Below are 10,714 nucleotides of genomic sequence, written 5' to 3' on the forward strand. Positions count from 1 at the left end.
AATCCAGTGAAGAAATGGGCAGAAGATATGAACAAACACTTCCCCAAAGAGGACATCCAGATGGCCAACAGACACATGAAACGATGTTCAGCGTCCCTCCCTCATCATGGAAATACAAATCAAAATCACACTGAGATACCACCTCACGCCAGTCAGAGTGGCTAAAATGAGCAAATCAGAGGACTCTAGATGCTGGTGAGGATATGGAGAAATGGGCACCCTCCTACACTGTCGGTGGGAATGTAAACTGGTACATCCCCTCTGGAAAACAGTGTGGAGGTTCCTCAAAAAATTAACAATAGAACTCCCCTATGACCCAGCAATAGCACTGCTAGGAATTTACCCAAGGGATACAGGAGTGCTGATGCATAGGAGCACATGTACATCAATGTTCATAGCAGCACTCTCAACAATAGCCAAAACATGGAAAGAGCCTAAGTGTCCATCAACGGACGAATGGATCAAGAAGGTGTGGTTTATCTATAGCATGGAATACTACATGGCAATGAGAAAGAATGAAATCTGGCCATGTGTAGCAACATGGATGGACCTTGAGGGTGTGATGCTGAGCGAAATAAGTCAGGCAGAGAAGGACAGCTACCATATGTTTGCACGTATAGGAGGATTAGGAGGAACTTAATGGAGGACCGTCGGGGAGAAGAAGGGGGGAAATAGGGGGAGAGAGGGAGGGAGGAAAACCATGAGAGGCTCTTGAATGTTGAGAACAAACTGAGGACTGATGGGTGTGGGGGGGGAGGGGAAGGGGAGAGATGGGCATGGAGGAGGGCACTTGTGGGTTGAGCACTGGGTGGTACATGGAAACAAACTTGACAATAACTATAAAAAATAAAAATAAAAATAAAAAAACAGTCAGTTGCTTAACAGACTGATCCACGCAGGCCCCCCTTGGGAAGCACCCCAAAATTTTCAAGTAGGTTTATGTCACTATTGGGAGATAATTCCCCAGGGTGTCTCTCTGAACACTTGCAGCAAAAGCACTGGCCCTCTTCATCCTGGACTCTTTTTCCCAGAATGTTTGTCTAGCACACAGCCTCAGAGGACGAAGATAACATCTCCCTCCGGAGCAAAGGACAGCTATGTTAACTTTCCAGTATAATAGTGTCTCTCTCTAGGGCAAGCATCAGGCAGTCTCATTGCCCATTGTTACAGATTTGGGCTCCTTGAACTTGGTGTTCTTTCACATACGAAGCCCATTGCACGTGCAGGTTTCACCTGTCCCTCATCATATTACTCTGTGGAATCGGGCCCAGGAACCCTGACAAACACTATTTCCATGAGTACCAAAGTCCTCCGTCTCTGGGACCCGAGAGTCTCATGTCCTCTGCTGGCGTCACTCAAATGATAGCAGGCTAAGTCTTCAGTTTACGAGTCGGATAAACCCTCCACAGTTCTTGATGGTCGCCCCCCATGTCTTTTGTCCCGATCATTACCCAGGAAGCAGCTGAGGAGACAATTCCTATCTCGGGACTCTGCCAAATTCAGCCACCAAACTGTCTCATTCAGGTGCGTTGACCAGGAAAGGGGGAGAGGGTAGAGTCAAAATGTTTTTCTGTAAATTCATTTCTCTGTCAAGTTTCAAGGAAGCTGTTTCAACACTCAGCAACACAGGATGCCTGAGCGTACCAGAAAACACAGACGCTCCGTCAGATACTGGACTAGCAGCACTGTGTTGAGCACCTTTTGCAATAAAACGCTCACCATCGTCCAAATGCAAATGGTCCAGAAAGTCAAGCACAGGGCGCGCATCGGTTTCACGCGCCACAATGCTCTGGCACGAGGTGCTGACCCAACTAGAACAACAACAGCAGAACCTTAAAAGTATCAACAGCAGGGGCGCCTGGGTGGCTTAGTCGGTTAAGCGTCTGACTTTCACTTAGGTCATGATCTCGCGGTTCATGGGTTCAAGCCCCACGTCGGGCTCTGTGCTGACTGCCAGCTCAGAGCCTGGAGCCTGTTTCAGATTCTGTGTCTCCCTCTCTCTCTGACCTTCCCCTGTTCACTCTGTCTCTCTCTCTCTCTCTCTCTCTCCTAGAAATAAATAAAAATATTTAAAAAAAAAAAGTATCAACAGCAGCGAGGTCCTACCAAGAGCCCTGACCAGGCCCCAGGGGTCTAGGGGGCCGTTGGGTCTATCTGCCTGGCTTCCAGGAGCAGTCAAGGGCAAATTCCCACAGGATGTGGTCTCCCCCTTTGTGCAGGGAGGAAGATGCAGTGATTGGAGGGTGAAAGGCTCAAGTGTGGCTCTGGAGAAGTTTCCACAAGACTGACAGAGAGTCCTGGAGACAGAGGCATCTGTCAGTGGCATCCCAGGAACGGAATCCCTGGTGTGCTCAGCTGTCGGCTGAAAGCAGTCATGGCCGTGTGCCTTCAGTGTGAATGTAGACACGGATGATATCTCAGAGCTGGGCAAATCAGGCTGTGTCCAAACGCATGCCCTGCAAGCAGAAGACCTCAGGGTGGGGGTATCGCTTCTTGGCCTTTTGGCTAAGATCAAGTGAAAACCTCAAGGGTACATTTTTAGAGCCACCATAACCAGTTACACTTAACAAAAAAAGATTCTGGGGCGCCTGGTTGGCTCAGTCGGTTAAGAGTCCAACTTCAGCTCAGGTCATGATCTCATGGTTTGTGGGTTCGAGCCCCACATCAGGCTCTGTGCTGACAGCTAGGTCACAGCCTGGAGGCTGTTTCAGATTCTGTGTCTCCCTCTCTCTCTGACCCTACCCTGCTCATGCTGTCTCGTTCTCTCTCTCAGAAATAAATAAAACATTTTTTAAAAAGATTCCATAATAAACCATGTTATAAGGGGAAAGGGAAGGAAGTAAGACTCTGAAACAGTAATATGTAAGAGCAAAACTACCAATGTATGTCCATGTAATACGATCGATCATTGTGAATAGGCAATAGGAAAAGAACTAGACAAAGGGTCATATATAGTGTCAATCTGTACTACATAAATACTTGTACTTGAAGTAGATTCCACGAGGAACTAAAAACCATCTTTAAAGCTCCAGAGAGAAAGGCATATGAATATGTATACAAGTTTTTTCATTGTGATAGAACATATTTCTCTTTTCTTGGTAACCACAAATAGCCTGAAGGATCTCTCTCTCTCTCTTTTTTTTTCAGTTTATTTATTATTTATTTTGAGAGAGTGAGAAAGTGCATGGGCACGTGAGCAGGGAAGGGCAGAGAGAGGGGAGAGAGAGAATCCCATGCAGGCTGTGTGCTGTCAGCACGAAGCCCGGAGCCACACTCCGGGCTCAATCTCATAAGCCAATGAGATCATGACCTGAGCCAAAATCGAGTTGGAAGCTAAACCAACTGAGCCACCCGGGCATCTCTGCCTGAACAATTTCTTTCGGTCTTTTCTATTTATGGGACTCGGACCAGTAGGAGGAAGGAGCAGGGAAACGCAGCCTCTCTCTTCTCACAGCCCAGCTGGAAAAGGTCTTCCTTGAGCGGTCTGGGAGCAGGATGTGGTGGAGGGAGGAAAGGGGGAGCCTGGGGTGCGGCATGCCCAGAGAGTGCAGGCACATCAGAGAATCCTATCACCTACCCACCTACATGTCAGCCCTTTTAAAGATCTATTGAGATATAACTCACATATCCTAAAATTCACCCATGTGAAGTATACAAAACAATGATTTTCTGTACACTCACAGAGCCGTACAACTACCACCGTGATCTGAGCTTAAGATAATCACATCACTCCAAATATTGAAACCCATTAGCAGTCATTCTTCCACCTGTCCCCACAACCCCCAACCCTAGAAAACCACTAATGTACTTTCTGTCTTGTAGATGTGTCTATTCTCAACATTCCACATAAACAGAGTCATGGAATAGTGGTCTTTTGTGCCTGACTTCTTTCATTTGCCACGATGTGTTCATGGTTCACCCACGGTGTGGCCTACATCAATATGTTGTTCTGCTATAGCCCACTACCGTTCCGCTGTTGACTATATTTGGATACACCACATTTTGTTTGTCCATTCATTAATTAGTGGACATTTGGGTTTCATGTTTTGGCTATTATGAATAATGAGGCTAGGAACATTTATGTTCCTGTTTATACGTGTACATATGCTTTGAATTTTCTTGGGCATATACTTAGGAGCAGAATTGTTGGCTCATATGACAATTGTGTGTTTAACGTTTTGAGGAACCACCAACTAATGTAGTTTCCACACCACCTGCACCTGTTTAAATACCCACCAGCAGTATACGAGGGTTCCAATTTCTCCATATCTTTGCTAACACTGGGTTTTGTTGTCTTTTTGATGATAGGTGTCCTTCTGGGTATGAAGTGGTATTCCTTTGGGGTTTTCATTTACATCTTCCTAATGGTTAATGATGTTGAGCATATTGTCACCTGCCTATTGGCCAGTTACATATCTTCTTTGGAGAAATCTCTATTCAAATCCTTTCTCCGTTTTTTCTCCTGTCACCTTTCTTTTTGTTGTTGGCCTGTAAGCGTTCTTTATATATTTTGGATACCAGTTTCTTATCAGACACGTGATCTCTATAATTTTCTCCCATTCTGTGAGTTATCTTCTCACTTTCCTGATATATCATTTGTAGCACAAAAGGTTTAAATTTTGATATGGTCAAATTTACTTTTCCTTCGGTTCCTTCTGGCTTTGGTGTCATATCTACACAACAAATTCAAGATCACAAAAATATATTCACGTTTTCTTTGAAAAATGTCATCATTTTAACTCTTACACTTGGGACTGTGATCTGTCTTGAATTAACTTTGTGTGTGCTAAAAGGAAGGGATTTGATTTCATTCTTTTGCATGTGGGTATCCACTTCTTCAGCACCACTTATGGAAAAGATTATTTTTACCCTATTAAACTATATGGCAATTTTAAGCAAAAAAAAAAAGGTTCACTTTCTGTGTGACCACAGTCTGAGGGGAGGACAGTCAGGCTCGTTAATTCAGTCTCCTCACATTCCAGAATTCCTAGTACTTGGTACCTTGTGGGACAAGCCGCCTCCAAACACACTTGTTAACCAAACAAATACAAGAACCGTACTTAACCTTGCTGAACTACCTAAGAACTGGAACCACTTCTGTTTGCTATAAATATGCAGCGCTGTGAAGAAGGCTGCTGGCTTCTATTGAAACTCGATCCCAGAGTATTTGTCTGGGAAGCTGGGGGACTGATTTTCCTGTTTCACCCATGACCTCTCCCAATAAATGCATTTATTAATTTCCATGAATTGTTGTGGCCTGTGGGAGGTGTGTAGCTGCCGACAGTTGTGTGGCTAGAAAATGCCGGCTGCCAACAGAAGGCCACAAAGGCTATGGAATCGCTCCTCCCAGCTTCATCGATGCCGTGGCTCCTGCGAATTTGTGGCACTGCCTGGCCTTCTGTCTTACCCCAGAGAGAAGAATGGAGACCTCTAAGTATCCCTGGCCAGTCCTACTGCAGCAGAGTGAGAACATCAAATGCGATTTTTGCCTTCAAGGTGAACCAACTCAAGCAAGCTACTTGGCACAATGAAGCCACTCAAAACGTATTGGTAAAGGACATTAAAGAGGTGATGCAAAGCCCACATCCATTCCATGGGGCTCCAGAAAAATAAGCCGTGGAAAACATCTTGAAAGAGACTCACCTCAAACGAAGGGTCGTAATTATTTTAGGGAAGTCAGTCTCTAATTCAATCTGCACTGTTCTTTCAGGCTCCTGCTGCTGATTCTAATTCTCATACCACAGTTGGAGCCAAGATCTTCCAGGGAAATAACACTTGCCCTGATCCTGAGCAGAACCAAGAGAGAAACATGGTTTGGATTCCCCAGGCAGTCAGCACAGGGCCGCTGCCCTCTCCTCCCCCGGGAAGGGACAGGGAAAGGCTTACATCACAGGATCCTAACTCTGGAAGAGCCCTTACAGACTCACACGACACTCTCTTAGTTCCAGATGAGACCACTAAAGCCCAGAGAATGAAGGCGTTTGGCCTTTGGGAATTGAGGTTGATGGAGATCTAGCTGTGTGGGGCATGTTAACATTCTGAGTCAAAATCGCTCAGGTAACATAGTTTTTCGTTCAAAATCTGATGCTCCAAACATGCCACTGTTTCACCCAAATTTTCAAGCTAAGGTTTTGATTGTTAACATCAGGCATTAGGTAAGGGTGGCGGGCAGTTACTGCAGTCTCACAGAACCCGAATCTAAATACAATTCCCCCATGGCCTTGTCGGGATACAAAAGACATCCTCTATCTAGTATCTTTTTCTCTGCATTAAGTGCATTACAATGAGAGGTCAGTTGACCTTTGGTTCCTTGGATTATGCTGACATTGTTCAGAGACCCTCCAGTGAGCCCTCCACGGAGCCCAGGTGCCGGGCCACCCTTGAACACGGGTCCCCAGATCTCACTGTCACATTGGGCAATTATTTGTGCTCCCTCTGCAGCTGTGTTCCGAAGACTGCTTTTTGTGGACCACCAGGAATTTCCTGTGATACAATATCAGAAAGCCGCTGGTGACTCGGAGGAGGTGACTTCACAGGGCAAAAGTTCCCTTTCTACAATAAACATTCTCAGTGTGGCCATGTAGGAGACTTCCTACACAGACCCCACACCTACGGGCCACTTGTCATCTTGACACCAAATAGGCTGAGAAAGAAATGGAACCGTTCGTATGTAAGAGACTCTCTTTTTTTGAAAAGTGAACTTGACTGTAGGCTCCTAGTATATTAGTGTCATCATCAAAACCGATGAGGAAAAAGCTCCCCAATAAAGGATTTCAAGAGAACATAGGAGTTTTCTAGAGCAAACAGGCAAGTCAGTTGACATTTCCTAGGCGAGGGATGGAGGCTTGTCAAATGACTCAAAGGTCGTTTTGCATCTTGAGGGGGAAGGAGCAGGCCACCTGGCTGGCTCGCTGACCAGCTTCGTGCCCCACGGGAGACCTAGGAGCATCAGGGGACAACCGTGCCACATTCCCAGAAGCTTTACCTCTCCAGTGGCCATTGCAAAAGCTGCCATTGCAAAACCCGTAAAAAGAAAGTTACTGGGGCGCCTGGCTGGCTCAGTCGGTTAAACGTCCGGCTTGGACTCAGGTCATGATCTCACGGTCTGTGGGTTTGAGCCCTGCATCGGGCTCTGTGCTGACAGCTCAGAACCTGGAGCCTGCTTCGGATTCTGTGTCTCCCTCTCTCTCTGCCCCTCCCCCACTTGCTCTCTGTCTCTGTCTCTCAAAATAAAGACATAAAAAAAATTTTTTTAAACTGCTCTATGGCCAGCAGCCAGAGTTGGTGCACACCTAAAACCTGTCTGATCTTCTACGTATCCAGGGAGAGAGTGGTCCAAGGGGAGGGGGCGGCCGGGCATCTACTGCCAATGGGAGGCAGCCCTGCAAGCCAAACTTCCTTCACATCTTCTCTTCTATCTCTCAAATACTGCACTGTACTAGGATGATGGGTTCTCACCCACAAAATCTTATTCTTAGAAGCCATCAGTGTCATCCTTGTAGATGAGAAAAACTGTCTTCCTGGCGTGGGAGAGGATGAATCCATCAAAGGCTGAAGGCGAGATGGAGCGCCTGGGTGGCTCAGTGGGTTAAGCGTCTGACTTCAGTTCAGGTCATGATCTCACTGTTCTTGAGTTCGAGCCCCATGTCGGGCTCTGTGCTGACCACTGGGAGGCTGAAGCCTGCTTCCGATTCTCGGTTAATCCGTATACTCAGCCAGGACTCTGGCCCACACCCTCGGCTGCTTCCACCTCCTTTACAGGGTGGACTTCCCACTTTCACTCGTTTCCATTGGTGACTATTACCTGTTCATATTAGTCTCCACAGAGAGCTCGTACAAGCTCCTCTCCTCTTTGTGAAAGAGGAACTCACGGTGGGATGAGGCCGGTGTTTTCCTCAGCATGCACACAGGACACCATGGGGGCCAGGGCCTCACTGGGCTTTCTGGAAAAAGGTGGTAGCAGCCGGTTGAGTGCTGGCAGAGCAGACAGACAGCCTCCCTCACACATCTCCTCCAATTCCTGTCCCGGACTTCCATCCTCAAGGCCCTGTCTCCCCCAAGGGTCCAGTAGAAGGCCATCCAACCCCTTTATCTTCGTGGGGCGGGATTAATCCGTTCTCCTAAAGGTTTCCAAGTGGAAGAGAAGAGCTTCTCCCTCTTCTTTCTTTTTTCCCTCTTTCTGTATGAATTGGAATCACGGGCAGGACTTCATACACCTTTTGCACCTTTTCTGAGGCAAAACACAGTTTGCCTTTGGTATCACTTCCACCACCTCCCTGTGAGGATATGACAGCGGCCAGCCTTCTAGACCACAGGTGTGGCTGACCTCGGCTCCCTGTCCCCTGGCCACCATGCCTGTGCTTCCTGGTCAAGGCCATCATCGTGTGCAGGGGGCACATCTGCCTAGAGATGGTGATTCTGGGGACGTGGTTTAGGAAGAGGGACCATGTGTGACAGGACTTGACTCCAGCTGTATCCAAAGGTCAGCTTAAGTCTTCTGAGGTGTCACCCTGAGCCATCCCTCCCTTCAGTAACCAGCCCACTGTCTCTGGCAAGGGAATAAAGCCTGTGTTGTAAGATTTGGGGCACAGCGTGGAGAGGCACACCAGTCTCCCCGCTTCTCAGAAGCTCCTGAAGCCACTCCTGGTGGCCACTTCGTCCTGAAACACAGGCCACCACCCGGGTGCACAGAGGCTCCGCTCCGGAGCCGCCCTCCTTTTTCTTACTGCTGTATCTCCTTTCCCAGGATGCCTGGGTTCAGCCTTGACTTTCATCCATTGTTTAGCTTCCTCCTAGCCCATCTCCTAACCCATGGCTGAACCGCTGCAAATTAACATTTACAAACACATTTGTTTAGGTATAATACGCTGGCATGACTTCTCCTCTATAGAATATTCCGGAAGGATATATACAATAGGACCTGGACAGAGACCCAGGCCTGGAGAACTGGATGTGGAACTAGGAGTGATGTAATCTAGATCCAGCACAGACAGCCCTTTCCCTTCTGTAACAGAGAAGCAGAGCATCACCTCCCCAGACCTCAGCTGGCCCCCTCATTTATACAGTAATAGTATCTAAGCAGAGGGCCTCTGAGGCCTCAGGCTCTCAAATTTTAGTTTTCTGAGATGGTTTCTGAGCACTTACCTAGTACCAGGTATAAAACAGCCCAGATCTGGGGCACCTGGGTGGCTCAATCGATTAGGCATCCGACTTCGGCTCAAGTCACGATCTCGCGGTCCGTGGGTTCGAGCCCCACATCGGCCTCTGTGCTGACAGCTCAGAGCCTGGAGCCTGCTTCGGATTCTGTGTCTCCCAGTCTCTCTCTACCCTTCCCCTGCTTGTGCTCTGTCTCTCTCTGCCTCTCAAAAATAAATAAACATTTAATAAATAAAAATAAATAAATAAATAAATAAATAAAAATAAAACAGCCCAGACCCTCACCCCATGAAATTCACATAATGGAAAACTTTGATACTAAGCAAATAATTATAAAAAATAAACTGACAAGTGTCTAAATCACTACAGATGAAAACTGGAAGTCTGGGATTGTGATGGCATAAATGCTTGCATCTCCCCTGTAGCTGTCACTTGATTAAGGAAATAGCATCCATGAACATGTGAAGGAAGTGTACAGAAAATCACCAGTTTCAGTGGGAAACATGGAGTGCCTAATGATAGCACCGGGACCCCAGACCGGCAAGAACAAAAGATAAAAGCCAAGGAGCTCACTTAGGTTCTTACTTCCCACGCCTGCAGGGCCCATTTATTCTCAACAAACCGAAGGTCCCGACGGGCATGTCACTTTACGGTGAAATCTATAGCTGATGTCTCTTAAAGGCCCGAGTTGTCAGCAAAAAGAAACTGACCGTGGCCGACGCAAACCAAAAGATGTGCACTGAATTGTTCAGAGTCTCTGTGGAGGCTGACAAAGGGGGTTCAGAAAACGGACGGGAACAAAGGCAAGGCGGGTGGAGGAGGCCGGCAAAACCACAGCACAGAACCAGACCAAGGGGGATTATGGGCGCATAGCCTGGAGATTCCGAGTACATACCCTGAGGGCAGACTTCTGGGTTCACAATCCTATCACCAACTAGCTGTGCAACCTTGAGCAAACGGTTTAACCTCTCTGTGCCTCGATTCCTCATCTGCAAAATTAAACTTAAAAAAATACCATGTTGGGGCGCCTGGGTGGCTTAGTCGGTTAAGCGTCCGACTTTCGCTTAGGTCATGATCTCGCGGTTCGTGGGTTCGAGCCCCGCATCGGGCTCTGTGCTGACTGACAGCTCGGAGCCTGGAGCCTGTTTCAGTCTGTGACTCCCTCTCTCTCTGACCCTCCCCTGCTCAGGCTGTCTCTCTCTCCTAGAAATAAATAAAACATAAAAAAAAAAAAATACCATGTTTTAACTAGTCTAAAATGTTGTCAGTTGCAGAACGCACTGCTCTTTTATGAGCCACTCAGAGAAAACACTGCCAATTAAACTATGACACAGGGATTTCACATCACGTGTAATGTTTTATATTTCATTAAAAATCCTTATTAGATCTATTTAGACATAGGTTGTTATCATGTCGATCTTATACATATGTAGAAAGAAAATACAATAAAAATAAATCAGGATACTTCTAGATCCTTCTCAAGTCGAGCCCAGCTCCCCTGAATGGCTTGCTGGCCTGGTCATTGCTTGTCCACGTGCGTCCACACATTGGCTGCTGC

The sequence above is a fragment of the Hyaena hyaena genome, unplaced genomic scaffold (genome assembly GCF_003009895.1).
Source record: "Hyaena hyaena isolate Hyena2069 unplaced genomic scaffold, ASM300989v1 scaffold_578, whole genome shotgun sequence".
NCBI classification, from domain to species: Eukaryota; Metazoa; Chordata; class Mammalia; order Carnivora; family Hyaenidae; genus Hyaena; species Hyaena hyaena.